General features: G+C 38.5%; 1 long non-coding RNA gene across 1 annotated transcript; it reads left to right on the top strand.

Annotated features, from left to right (window-relative positions):
- The first annotated feature begins 2142 nt into the window (after positions 1 to 2142).
- On the top strand, positions 2143 to 14953 carry LOC132397700 (uncharacterized). Its single transcript, XR_009513416.1, has 3 exons — positions 2143 to 2328; positions 12377 to 12478; positions 14468 to 14953. It is a non-coding gene; the product is annotated as an uncharacterized LOC132397700 (long non-coding RNA).
- The last annotated feature ends 635 nt before the right edge of the window (positions 14954 to 15588 follow it).

Genomic DNA, 15588 nt, shown 5'->3' with positions numbered 1-15588 from the left:
ACACTAATCGTGATTGCCAGTCTTAATACAATGTTAAGTAAGTGCTGCATTATCAAAGGTGTCATCTTTCAGGAGAAGAGGGTCCTCAAAGAATTTTTAAGGGTATAAGTATCACCAGCAAATTGTTTTGGTCCAAGCACATGGATGTTATGGTCAAGAAAGCATGACAGTGCATCTACTTCTAAACCACCTGGTTCAGAAACAGTTAATACCCATTGAACCAGAGAAGGTAACTTCACTCACCCCAACACTGATCCCACAACCTATGGACTCACTTTCTAGGACTCTTCATTTCATGTCCTTGAAAATTTTTATTATTATTATTATTATTATTATTGCACAGTTTGCTGTCATATGCATGTTGGTTGCTTGTCTGTTCTATTGTTTGTGGTTTTTCATTGATTTTATTGTGTTTCTTTGTATCTTCTGGGAAAGCCTGCGAGAAAATGAATCAGGTTAGTATATGGCGACATATAAGTACCTTGATAATAAATTTATTTTGAACTTTGAATATTAAGCTAAATTTGGCATAACCCTGATGGTTGATCAATTTTCAGTAATGGACCACAGAATGAATGAAAAAAGTAAACAAAAAGGTGGACAAACAGGCAATGTGCAAAAGAAGATAAACTATGCAAATACAACAAAAGTAATAATGAATAAAGAAATAATAAATAATATTGAGAACATGGGTTGAGAGTTTTTGAAAGTGAGTCCATAGAAAATATAGAAAACCTATTGCACAGTACAGGCCCTTCAGCCCAAGATGCTATGCCGAACATGTACTTATTTTAGAAATTACCTAGGTTTACCCAGATAGAATCAGCTCATTGTTGAAGTGAGTGGAGTTGTCTACGTTGGTTAAGGAGTCTGATGTTTGAAGGTTTATAACTGCTCCTGAACCTGGTGGTGTGGGACCTAAGGCTCCTGTATCTCCATGCTGAGGGCAGCAGCATGAAAGGAGTATGGCTTGGAATGTTGGAGTCCAGTCCTTGATGAGGAAGCTGTGTTCTTGTGAAATGCTCCTTGTAGATGTACTCAATTTTAGGGAGGGCTTTACTCATGATAGACTTCCTATTTTACTACCTGAATATTCATACTTATAATTGGATAAATCAGTCTAGATGGTGCACCAGCAATAAGACTCTCAGAAACCTATAGAGCTGAGGCGTGGCCATGCTCTTAATTATAATATGGTAGTGGTCTATCCTCTAATTTATTAAACCCATTTAAAACAATTTGATTCCACTCTACAACATTCTCAGGCTTAAAGAGTTGTGCAAATACATTCAGCATTAATATGCTCACTTCGAACACTATAGGAAATTACACTCAGTGGCCACTTTATTATTGACACATGTACACCTGCTCGTTAATGCAAATATCAAATCAGCCAATCATGTGGCAGCAACTGAATGCATAAAAGTATGCAGGCATGGTCAAGAAGTTCAATTGCTGTTCAAACCAAATAGAATGGGGAACAAATATGATCTAAGTGACTTTGACCGTGGAACGATTGTTGGTGCCAGACGGTGATTTGAATATCTAAGAAATTGCTGATCTCCTGGGATTTTCATGCACAACAGTTTGTGAAATTTACTGAGAATGATGCAAGAAACAAAAGAAAAAACAGTGAGCAGCAGTTCTGTGGGCAAAAATGCCTTGTTAATGAGAGAGGTCAGAGGAGAATTGCTCGACTGTTTTAAGCTGACAGGAAGGTGACAGTAAACCAAATGACCACATGTTACAACAGTGCTGTGCAGAAGAGTATCACAACACATTGAAACTTGAAGTGGATGGGCTACAGTTGCAAAAGACCATGAACAGTCACTCACTGGCTACTTTATTAGCCACAGGAGGTAAATAATATAATAAAGTGGCCACTAAGTGTAGAACAGAATGTGTAGGAGGGATGCTAGTTAGTTGATTGAGTCCATTGCCATAAATCTGGCACCAGATTTAATCAAGTTTATGGAGGCCAAAATTCTTCCATAATTCTGCAGACATGCGCTCCCAGACTGCTGAAGTATGTGAACAACACTGGCGTCTACCCAACCATTTGGAAGAGTGCCCAGCAATGTCCTGTTCAGAGAGAAAACAAGGTTAATCCAATCTGCTTAATTACCACTTGGTCTATTCTCAGCCATCAGCAGAGGAAGGGAAGGTGGCAAGGACAGAGCTATCAGGAAGCATTTATTTAACATTAACCTGCTCAGTGATACCCAGCTTGGGTTTTGTCAAGGCTCCAGGTTTCAGAAGTGGATCAACAAGCTGAACAACAGGGGGAAAATTGAGGATTCCTTTCTCAACAAGTTAACAGCTGACCAGGTGATGCACCATCAATAACTCTGAGACGTGGGTTAAGGTAGGCTTTTATTAGCTGGAAGAAAGCACAAGCAGCAAGTGACCATCACATGACATCCTGGAGACTGAGGAAGGGTCTGTGCCTCCAATCACCTTTACACAGGGGTCTGTGGGAGGAGCCACAGGAGCAGTCAACGGGGGGGGGGGGGCATGTCCAGACAGGTATATGTAGTTCACCACACCAGGTATGGGTATTTTTTGCTCCAGGTTTCAGTTCTTGCATCTCCATATATGCCACAGCCACCAGTTGTAGTCATAGAACTTTATTGCACAGAAAGATCCCATTTGGTCCGTCTAGTCCACACTGAACCATTACTCCACCTACTGCACAGGGGCCATAGCCCTCCATACCACTCCCATCCAGGTACCTATATAAAATGTCTTTAAAACGTTGACGTCAATCTTGCATCCACCACTCCTACTGGCAGCTCATTCCACACTCTCACCACCCTCTCAGTGAACAAGCTCACCCTCAGTTTTTGTTAACTATTTCACTGTTAACCTGCAACTCAAGGTTACAAACAACCTTGTCTTCACAAAGAAAATTCATATAGAATAATAGAATCCTATAGCATAAAAGACCCTTCAGCCCACCATTTACAATTGACTCCTTGAAAGTCACTAATTAATCTCACTCTTTCTGATCTTTCTAACAATATGCCTTCAACTCTGCCACTGTTAGTAAGAAAACTGTTTATGCTCCCCTTGACAGAATGTGCTTTCTCCAAGTGCTTCCATTTCCTCCACATCCAAAGTTCAAAAGTTGAAAGAAAGTTTATTATCAAAGTACATCTATGTCACAATATACAATTCAGAGAGTCGTTATCTTATGAGCATAATCACTAAATCCGTACTAGAATTATAGGCATAACAGAATCAATGAAAGACTGAACCAACTTAGGCATTAAATCAGTATGCAAAAGCTAACAAACAGTGCAAAACGAAAAGAAAGAAATTATAATAATATTAATAATTAATAAGTAATACATATTGAGTAAGTGAGATGAAGAGTCCTTGAAAATGTGTCCATAGGTTATGGGAACATTTCAAATGATGGAGCAAATGAAGTTGAGTGAAGTTAACCCCTTTGGTCAAGAGCCTGATGGCTGAGGGGTAATAACTGTTCTTGAAGCTGGTGGTGTGTCCTGAGGCTCATGCCCCTTGGGGAATGTATGGGTAGGTATTTGGAAACATAGGTGTAATGGGGGGGGTGCAGACTTATTGGGTCATAAGGGTCTGTTACTGAGCTCCATCTCTAAATAAAAAATAACACACAGAAAATGTTGCTATTACTATCCTGACTGGTCTAGTAGGACAACTCAAGTACTCGAGAATGTTAGAAATTGCCAAGGGTATTGAACATCAAAGGCACGTCCTTCCCTGCCATCAGTGTTATCTACAGAAGGTGCTATCTCAAACAGATTATATCTATGTTGAAAGATCTCCACCATCTGGGCAATGGCATCTCTTCATCATTGAACTTTGAGTTCCTCTAACATTTTGTATGGGCTACTCTCAATTTCCAGCAGCTGCAGAAACACTTGTCTTTAAAAATTCACAAAACATTTTAGTGATAATAAACTGGATTCTGATTCGTATTCTGTCCCAAGTGACCTCATGATCCAGTAACTCTAAATTTCCCATGCTGGTTAACCCAGGTACTTCAGCCTGCACAAAAAGAAAGAAATGACGAAAAATTATCAGTTGCATCCTCAAGGAGTCTGAGGAAAATAGATTTCAGCTAAATCATTCCTGCAAAACTGAAGGGAAATCTACTCAGGAAACAAGAACAGAAATCAATGCAAGAAAGTTCTGCTCTCAGCTATTTCCTTTTGGTCACCAAGGAGACTGCAGGTTTAGATTTGAGTAATTTAATCTCATATTGTGAGTTTAGCAGTTTATTGCCGGAGAGTGAGATAGCTAGGGCCATTAGAAATGGTTGATGCATGTCATTTTTCAGAGGTGTACTATTTCTCAAAAGATATTTCAATTGACCATTAGTCTCTACTGGGATAGAAAACAGATGTTCTACATCGGAGTATTATTCCCAGACTCACATTTATGTTCATAACTGTGTCGATAAAACTTCAAGTAGCTGGTGACTGAAAGCTTTCTCGTTGTCAGTCATAAATGAAAGGAGATATTCTGAGGAATTTTCCCAGAATACTTTACTAGATGTGACACATTTTAAAAAAGAGCCCTAATCAATAACCTTTGAATTATCATAATCTGTTGCTTTATAACCATGCTCTCATCTCACTGCTGCCATTAGAAAGAAGGTACAGGACACTCAGGACTCACTCCACCAGGTCCAAGAACAGTTATTGCCCCTCAGCCATCAGAGCCAGATGGGATAACTTCAGTCAACTTCACTCACCTCATCACTAAACTGTTCCCAGAACCTATGGACTCACTTTCAAGGTCTCTTCATCTCATGTTCTCCATATTTATTGCTTATTTATTATTATTTTTATAATTCTTACCTTTTCTTAACTCAGGCTGGTAAAACCAGCAGTACGGACTTGACCAGGTATTCTGCTGGTGTGGCTTTCTAGAGGTTGTTATAAAGATAGCTGTGTGGGCCTAATTGTTTAGTGCACTTGTGTAGTGACTCTGGGATGATATAGTTTTACATATTGCTATTGGGGCAATATTATTATTATTATTGTTGATGTTATTATATTTCTTTTTTTTCTTTCTTATTGTACTTGCACAGTTTGCTTTCTTTTGCACATAGGTTGTATGTCTATCCTGTTGTGTGTGGTCTTCCATTAATTCTCTTGCCTTTCTTGTATTTACTGTGAATGCCCGTAAGAAGATGAATCTCAGGATTGTATATAGTGACACATATGTATGTTAATAATAAATTTACTTTGAAAATTTATAAGAAAAGTATTGGGTAGGGTTTGAACTTAAAACCCCATGGCTCATGATAAATAACTACAAGGATGTTACCAGGACCTGAGTCCAGAGAAGGGGTAACACAATCGCTTTACAGTGTCAGTAGACACTGAATGGTGTTTGATTCCTGCCGCTGTCTGTATTTGTATGCATTTGTATGTTCTCACCATAACCACACGAGTTTTCTCTGGGTGCTCCAGTTTCTTCCCACATTCCAGGGGCATACGGGTTAAAGTGAGCAAATGGTTAGCATGCCATGTTGGCACCAGAAGCATGGTGAAATTTGTGAGCTGCCTCCAGCATAATTAGCATTTTGAGGTCAAATATCTGACAACAAATAAAGTTTCGTAACTGAAGTTGTTAACTACCCATTAAGTTCTTTCAAGATTTTGTTCATAAACATGAGAGATTCTGCAGATGCTGGAAATCTAGAATAATGCACTCAAAATGCTGAAGGAACTTAGCAGGTCAGGCAGTATCTAAGGAGAGAATACAGTCAATGTTTCAGGCTGAGACCCTTCATTAGAACTGGAAAGGAAGGGGAAGAAGCCTGAATAAGAAAGTGGAGAGAGACTAAGGAGCATAAGCTGGCAGGTGACAGGAAAAACCAGCTGTGGGTTTCTGGGCAATATTTTGTTTTCTGGGCCTATCTAATACGTTGCTAACAGTGGAACGATGGGAGCTGCTGATTAGAACAAAATCAGGAAGTGGGAAACTACAATTATCAGAAGAGCTTTAGCAAAAACTGAAGATGATATCAAATATTCACAAAACAGCAGATGACTTTGACAATTCAAGCAAGGTCTTTTGTTTTTAAAGTTCAATGTTCAATTCAAGTTTATTATCAAAGTCTGTACTTTGAATCTTCCTGATGTGGCTGATTTTTGGCTTGTGCCTAGGCTTATGTGTTGTTTATTTTGTGCCTATAAGCTGAGTGCCTTGTTGTTTATATCTGTGTTTCTTGTATTTGTGATTCGAGCTACTTGTTATGGTTTGTACAGCACTTGACTAAATTTGACTTGACTTGACTTGATGTATACCATGTACAAACAAGATTCATCATCTTGCAAGCTGCCACAAAGCAAAGAGATACAACATAATCAGGGTGTCAGAGCTTACGGAGAGAAGGCAGAAGAATGGGGTTGAGAGTGAAGATAAATCAGCCATGATGGAACGGCAGAGCAGACTCAATGGGCCAAATGGCCTAATTCTGCTCCTAAATCTTATGAACTAATCTATGGAAAACCCCACACATCAAAGTGTGGTAAAGATCCAATGAGCAAAAAAAAAAACAAATTATGTAAACAATATAAAAAAAGTAAACAAATAACACACAGAACATGAACCAGTGTCCCCATCACTGGCTATCTGGTCTGGATGTTGCTAATGGTTACTTATTACATACCAAGGACTTTAACCTCTGCTGAATGTTGGAAGACATCCTTTCTGGAATGCATAAAAATATAATAATTGTAAATCTGCTGGTACTCTGTGAAAAAATACCACCTGTATTTACCTGGCTTTGACCTTGAGAATGAAACAGATAGACCCAGATCTGGTGTATTTCTGGATATCAGCTCCTGGGGAAGTAGTTATACATTATTAAAGATGTATCATCTGAATTTTCTGACATCATTTTCAGGCAGCTGAGACAATAACATAGACCAATTGTGAGTAACAATGTTTGAGTGGTTCAAATTGGATATTACACAACAATGTAGGCTACATAGCATCCACATTAGGATATCCAGACTCAAAAACAGTTACTTTCCGAAAACAGTAAGACTGTTCATCACCCCCACTCACTAACACACCTCATCATGGTCTCCATCACCACTGCTCTATCATCCTTAGGTTTACTGGTATTTAATGCAACTGACGCAATTATCTGTATGCTTCAATGTATATCCACTGAGGCAGACAGGAAGACTCTACAACAGTTAGTCAAAATTGCCCAGCGCATCACTGGCACCAATGTCCTGCAATTAAGCTAGATTAAATCAGTGGGGTGCTGGGCAGCATGACTTATAACATATAACCATATGACAATTACAGCACGGAAACAGGGCAGCTTGGCCCTTCAGGTCTGTGCTGACACTTGCACTCACCTAGTCCCAGTGGCCCGCACTCAGCCCATAACCCTCCATTCCTTTCCTGTCCATATACCTATCCAATTTTACTTTAAATGACAATACTGAACCTGCTTCTACCACTACTACTGGAAGCTCATTCCTCACAGCTACAACTCTCTGAGTAAAGAAATTCCCTCGTGCTACCCTTAAACTTTTGCCCCTTAACTCTCAAATCATGTACTCTTGTTTGAATCTCCCCTACTCTCAATGGAAATATCCACATCAACTTGATCTTTTTCCATCTTTTTATTATCATTATTAATAACAACAAAATAAACTTGGTACATAGATAATGGGATTACAAACGTACATATTTCAACTAACTATAAAAGATTACAAGAACAATGATTACAGTATAAATGAGTATTCCCACATCATAAATGATACAATATACAAATAGACAAGGCAAACCTAGGCGTATCATAATATAGAATAAAAAGAAAAAAGAAAAAGGAAAAAAGAAAAAAATCATTATGCAAAAAAAACTAATCTAAAAATCTAATAACTAATAGAAGAGAAAAAAAACAAAAAAAAAGAAAAAAGGGCTGTTTATAATATCTCACAAAAATACAAAATCATCAGTGTCATCAACTCCGAGCCTCTTGACATATATGAAATCAAAACTGGAAAATCAAATAGGCTTGGAACAGGGTCCTATTACATCATATGAAAATATTGAATAAATGGTCTCCATATCTTTTCAAATTTAATAGAAGTGTCAAATACACCACTTCTAATTTTTTCTAAAATTAAACATAACATAGTTTGTGAAAACCAACGAAATATAGTAGGAGGATTAATTTCCTTCCAATTCAACAAAATAGATCTTCTAGCCATTAGTGTAAGAAATGCAATCATTCGACAAGCAGAAGAAGATAAATGAAGTGAGTCCATCATTGGTAAACCAAAAATTGCAGTAATAGTATGGGGTTGTAAGTCAATGTTCAATACCACAGAGATAATATCAAAAATATCTTTTCAATATTTTTTCAAAAGCGGACACGACCAGAACATATGAGTTAAAGACGCTATTTCAGATTGACATCTATCACAAATAGGATTTATATAGGAATTAAAATGAGCCAATTTATCCTTGGACATATGAGCCCTATGCACGACCTTAAACTGTATTAGTGAATGTTTGGCACATATAGATGATATAGATGATGATTAACTAATTGAAGAATTTTATCCCAATTCTCAATAGGAATAATGTTAAGCTCTCTTTCCCAATCATTTTTTGTCTTAGAAAGGGGCTGTGAACGTATCTTCATAATTATATTATAAAGTTTTGATATAAGCCCTTTCTGAAAGAGGTTTAATTCAAACAAATTCTCCAAAATGCCTGAAGACACAAAGTTTGGAAAAGTAGGAAGTACAGTATTTAAAAAATTCCTGATCTGTAAATATCTAAAAAAATGAGATCTAGGCAAATTATATTTATTAGATAATTGCTCAAAAGACATAAAACAATTATCCAAAAATAAATCAGAAATTCCTAGTAATCCTTTAGTCTTCCAAGCCAAATAAGCTTGGTCTATAATTGAAGGGTGGAAAAAACAATTGGATACAATAGGAATATTTAAAACAAACTGAGTCAACCCAAAAAATTTCTGAAATTCAAACCATATACGTAAAGTATGTTTAACTATCGGATAGTCAATTCGTTTTGGCAATTTAGAAAGAGCAAAAGGGAGAGAAGTCCCCAAAATAGAACCCAGTGCAAAACCTGGTACCGATTTAATTTCCAGGCTCACCTAATGAGGGCAAAAAATCTATCCCAATCTTTTAACCAACATATCAAATATCTGATATTAACTGCCTAATAATAAAATCTAAAATTAGGCAATGCTAATCCATCTTCCTTCTTTGCCTTCTGTAAGTATATTTTACCTAACCTGGGATTTTTATTCTGCCATATATATGAGGAAATTTTTAAATCAACATTGGTAAAAAAAGATTTCGGAATAAAAATTAGTACTGCTTGAAAAATATATAAGAACTTGGGTAAAATAACCATCTTAATAGTGTTAATCCAACCTATCAAAGATAAAGATAATGGTGACCACTTAGTAAACAAACATGTAATCTGATCAATTAAGGGTAAAAAATTAATCTTAAATAAGTCTTTATGGTTTTTTGTGATTTTAATCCCTAAGTAAATAAAAGAGTCATTAACTAATTTAAAGGGTAAGTTTCCATTAATTGGGACCTGTCTATTTAAAGGAAACAATTCACTCTTATTAAGATTTAATTTATACCCAGAAAAGTCACTAAATTGAGCCAACAATGATAAAACTACAGGAATGGATTTCTCAGGCTTGGAAATAAATAATAATAAATCATCTGCATACAAAGATAACTTATGAGTATCTGTCCCATGATTAATACCAAGAATATCCTGTGATTCTCTGATAGCAATTGCCAAAGGTTCTAAAGCAATATCAAATAATAGTGGGCTAAGAGGACAGCCTTGTCTAGTGCCCCAAAATAAACAAAAAAAGGGAGATCTTTGATTATTAGTAAACACCGACGCTACTGGGGTATGATAAACACATCAACTTGATCTATCTCCTCATTATTTTAAATACCTCTATCAAGTCCCCCCTCAGCCTTCCACGCTCCAAAGAATAAAGACCTAACTTGTTCAGCCTTTCCTTGTGACTTAGGTGCTGAAACCCAGGAAACATTCTAGTAAATCTTCTCTGTACTCTCTTTATTTTGTTGATATCTTTCCTATAATTCGGTGAACAGAACTGTACACAATCCTCCAAATTTGGCCTTACCAATGTCTTGTACAATGTTAACATTACATCCCAACTCCTATACTCAATGCTCTGATTTATAAAGGTCAGCATACCAAAAGCTTTCTTCACCACCCTATCCACATGAGATTCCACCTCCAGGGGACTCTGCACCATTATTCCTAGATCACTCTGTTCTACTGCATTCTTCAATGCCCTACCATTTACCATGTATGTCCTATTTGGATTATTCCTACCAAAATGTAGAACCTCACATTTATCAGCATTAAACTCCATCTGCCATCGTTCAGCCCACTCTTCTAACTGGCCTAAATCTCTCTGCAAGTTTGAAAACCTACTTCATTATCCACAACACCACCTACCTTACTATCATCTGCCTACTTACTAATCCAATTTACCACCCCATCATCCAGATCAATAATGTATATGACAAACAACATTGGACCCAGTACAGATCCCTGAGGCACACCACTAGTCACCGGCCTCCAACCTGACAAACAGTTATCCACCACTATTCTCTGGCATCTCCCATCCAGCCACTGTTGAATCCATTTTAGTACTTCAATATTAATGCCTAACGATTGAACCTTCCTAACTAACCTTCCATGCGGATCCTTGTCAAAGGCCTTGCTGAAGTCCATATAGACAACATCCACTGTTTTATCCTCATCAAAGTTCCTTGTAACCTCTTCAAAAAATTCAATAAGATTTGTCAAACATGACCTTCCACGCACCAATCCATGCTGACTGTTCCTAATCAGACCCTGTTTATCCAGATAATTGTATATACCATCTCTAAGAATACTTTCCATTAATTTACCCACCACTGACGTCAAACTGACAGGCCTATAATTGCTAGGTTTACTCTTAGAACCCTTTTTAAACAATGGAACCACATGAGCAATACGCCAATCCTCCGGCACCATCCCCGTTTCTAATGACATTTGAAATATTTCTGTCAGAGCCCCTGCTATTTCTACACTAACTTCCCTCAAGGTCCTAGGGAATATCCTGTCAGGATCTGGAGATTTATCCGCTTTTATATTCCTTAAAAGTGCCAGTACTTCCTCCTCTTTAATCATCATAGTTTCCATAACTTCCCTACGTGTCTCCCTTATCTGACACAATTCAATATCCTTCTCTTTAGTGAATACCAAAGAAAAGAAATTGTTCAAAATCTCCCCCATCTCTTTCGGCTCCACACATAGCTGACCACTCTGATTCTCTAAGGGACCAATTTTATCCCTCACTATCTATTTGCAATTAATATAACTGTAGAAGCCCTTCGGATTTATTTTCACCTTACTTGCCAAAGCAACCTCATGAGCCCATCTTTTCATTTTAGGGGATTGTCTTATAACAGTGGGATAGAAACTGTCCTTGAGATAGGTGGTACGTGCTTTCAGTTTTTGAATCTTTTTCCCAATGGGAGAGCCGTCATCAATATCATGTGCTATGTCATATGACTTGGGCGATCACTGTCTATGACTGTGATTGTTCCTGGCAAATATTTCTACAGAAGTGGTTTGCCATTAACCCAAAATGTCGGCTATATTCTTTTCCATAGATGCTGCCTGGCCTGCTGAGTTCCTCCAGCATTTTGTATGTGTTGCTCGGATCTTCAGCACCTACAGATTTCCTCTTGCTTGCCTTTACCTTCTTCCGGACAGTGCCCTTACAAGACAGGTGAACCCAGCCATTAACAATACTCTTCAGAGATTGTCTGCCTGGTGTCAGTGGTTGCATAACCAGGACTTGTGATCTGCACCAGCTGCACATATGACCATCCACAACCTGCTCCCATGGCTTCACATGACCCTGATCGGGGGGTTAAGCAGGTGCTGCACCTTGCCCAAGAGTGACCTGAATGTCTTATACCTCCTCTGGTAGATAACATGTCTCAACCCCGCCACACCAAATCATAGAGTGGAGAAGAGAGAATGTTGGGGGTGGTGAGGTCTTTTATTATGTTGGCTGCTCTACTGAAGCAGCTAGAAGTGGAGAAAGAGTCCATAGAAGGAAGGCTGGTTTCTGTGATTTGTTGAGTGCACTGTTTAACACATTTCATATTGTCATAGACTGTAAAGTTATATAGCTCAGACTCAAGCCTGGCAAAGCAACCTTCAATCATGATCAACATTACCAAGTAAATTTATTATCAAAGTATATACAAACTGTCATATACTAACTACCTTGTGATTCATTTTCTTGCAGGAATTACAAGAAAAAAAGAATTACAATAGAATTTATACAAAACAACAATATATAACATGCAAAGGCTGATAAACAACCAATGTGCAAAAGAAGCCATTCTGTGTAAGTAAAAACTAGTACTGAGAAGATGAATTGTAAAGAGTCCTTGAAAGTGAGTGTGCAGCTTCTGGAATCAGTTCAGAGTTGAGTTGATCAACAGCCTGATGGTTCTAGGGTAATAACTACTGAACCTGGTGGCATGGGTGGTAAGTCTCCTGCACCTCCTGCATGTTAGTGCTAGTGAGAAGAGGGCATGGATTCACACTAATCCTGCACTAATCCCACATTTTTTTATTCTTCCCATTTTTCTATGAACTCTCCTTAGCTATCAGCCGTCACCCTGATACGCGGGACAGGTTATAGCTGCTAATTAACCTGCCAAACCATCTGTCTGTCTCTGGAATGTGGAAGGAAAGGGGAAGCTCTCGGGAGAAAAGTACACTGTCACATGCAGAAGGTGCAAACTCCATGCTGATAGCATTGGAGCAAGAATTCAACCAGCTGCATCACTGCACTGCCTACCTTTTAAGGAAAAACAACTGGACAAAATACAACGATAAGTTGTGGCATCATAGATAGATATATGGTCATAAAGAGAGCTTTTGGCATGTTGGCCTTCATAAATGAGGGCATTTTGTACAGGGGTTGGGATGCTATGTTGAACATGTACAAGACATTATTGAGGCCAAGTTTGGGGTACTGTGTGCAGTTCTGACTACCTACCTAAAGGGAAGATATCAATAAGTTTGAAAGAGTACAGAGAAAACTTACAGCAGTGTTGCCAGGACTTGAGGAGATGTGTTACAGATAAAGGTTGAGTATAGAGCATAGAATGTTACAGCACAGAACAGGTCCTCTGGTCTATGATGTTGTGCTGATTTTTTAATTTATGCTAAGTTCAGTCTAACCCTTCCTTATAACATACTCTCCATTCTTCTTATCATCCATGTCCCTATCTAAGAGTGCTAAATGCACCTTATGTATCTGCTTCTATCACCACCTCTCCACTCACTGTGAAAAGAAACTACCTCCAACATTCCCACCCCCTCCCACTCATATGTTAGGAGATCATTCTCTAAAATGCAGGAGAATTAGGAGAGTTCTCATTGAGATATACAAAATATTGAGAGATATAGATAGGATGAATGTATGCAGTCATTCCTCCCTCAGGCTGGATAAGACTAGAGCTAGCAGTCATGAGTTAAGAGAGAAAGGTGAAACGTTTAAGGGGAACCTGAGGGGGAACTTCTTCACTCAGAGGGTGGTGAGAGTGTGGAACGAACTGGCAGCAGAAGTGGTTGACGTGAGTTCAATTGTAACATTCAAGGGAAATTTGTATGAGTACATGGAAGAGAGTGTTTGTGAGGCCTATGATCCAAGTGCAGGTAGATGATACTAAGCAGAAGATCATGCTGGTTCAGACTCGATGGGTCATGGTGAGCGCCGGCAAGGAGTGAACCCAGGTATGGATGAACAACAGACTCCCATGCAGAGACGGAAACTAGAGTTTATACATAGGAATCTAACAGGACATCGGTGGCTCCACTGAGCAAAACAATGTGACAAATCATTCTTAAAAACAAGGACCCCATGATAAGTGCTAATCGGGAGTTTACTTCAAATAATGCAAAATGCCAGTCCATTTCAAATAATGCAGAAAGCCTATGACAGTCAAAATCATCTTCAGAATCAGGTTTATCAGGGTCATGAAATTTGTTAATAATTTTTTTAATAAGGTTGAACAGAAAGCACCAAGGATTAATGACTCATTATGACAACAAGTAACTAGAAAACTTAGGAGCCCAACACAGAGACTGAAAGATCTCATTACAGGATGGGCCAAAAGGCCTGTTTCTGTGCTGTCATACCTAATAAGCTCTAAGTTTTTTGTTTGCGTTTGCAATTTTGCATTGCAAAACAAGGTGAGTATACCCTCAGCTTCCCTCATTGCAGGATCTACAGACAGGGTTCCAAAGCACCAAATTATTGTCTGGTTTCCGCATCCCCAAATGACATCAAATAAAAAATCTTTCAATTCATGTTCTGTTTCAGGTCTCCCTTGAAGAGAACATTAATGCGTTCTGACAGGGTCAGAGTCAGATGGAGCCACTTGAGGATAATATCATCACTGTCACAATCAATCAAGTTATTCAGTGAACATCTCCTCAGCCACTTACAATACTTCTGTCTCTTTATCTGCTGTTTTGAAGGAGGGGGAGCTCTACCCGTGTGCAGCCAATTACATCTGCGTTTTAGTTCAGCTAATAATGCCCCCACTCCAAAGAGAAACCCTTGAATTATTTCCCTTGTGTTTTGAGAATGTAATCATAGCAACTTGCTTGATTAAGCAATGAAATTGCACATTGGAGATTGTCTGACGTCTTCCAGAGAACCAGAAAGACTCGACACAGAAAGGTTGGATGCACTCATTGTTCAAGGACAATAGTCACGATAAATTTACATTTATCTCATTCTATCTGTGTAAGCTTCCATCTAAGATGCAGATATATTTTGCTTGATTAAAGGAAATCTTTGCCTACAGCCCATTTGACAACCTGTTTGCTATTTTCTTTATAACAGAGGGAAGTTATTTTAACTCATTTAATATTGGCTCACAGAGCAGTTCCATTTCCCCGCTAATTTTCCCTTGAGCCTATTCTCCCCATGACCCTGTTAACCCCCAGCCAAATTATGCTAGTCTTGTACACACTGGGGGCAAGTTGCAGTGGCCAATTATCTAACTAACCTACACATCTTACAAATGTGTAGATACATGGAAGGAAGTGGAAGCACCTAGGGTAAAACTGAATTCACAGCAAGAATGTTTAGTAACACATCTGTTGTCTCCACTTATAAACCCTCCCAGTCTCTATCACTGTTTCCAGTCTTCCATCATCCACCTTTCAATCACTCCCTTCTCACCTGGATCCACCTATCACCTCCCAGTCTCTGTCACTATTTCCACCTTTCTTTCTCCCATCTGTCAATCAGCACATCTCACCTGGATTCGTCTATCATCTGCCAGTTCTTACTCTATCCCTTCATCCATCTCTTCATACTGACTATCTCCCCACAATCTTTCTGGACCCAATGAAAGGTCTTGACTTGAAAGGTTAGAGTCATAGAAAACTACAGCATAGAAACAGGCCTGTCAGCCCATCCAGTCTGTGCCA

Source organism: Hypanus sabinus, chromosome 8 (assembly GCF_030144855.1).
Source record: "Hypanus sabinus isolate sHypSab1 chromosome 8, sHypSab1.hap1, whole genome shotgun sequence".
Lineage (NCBI taxonomy): Eukaryota > Metazoa > Chordata > Chondrichthyes > Myliobatiformes > Dasyatidae > Hypanus > Hypanus sabinus.
The sequence above is the reverse complement of the archived record's forward strand: the minus strand, read 5'-3'. Positions and strand labels throughout refer to the sequence as shown.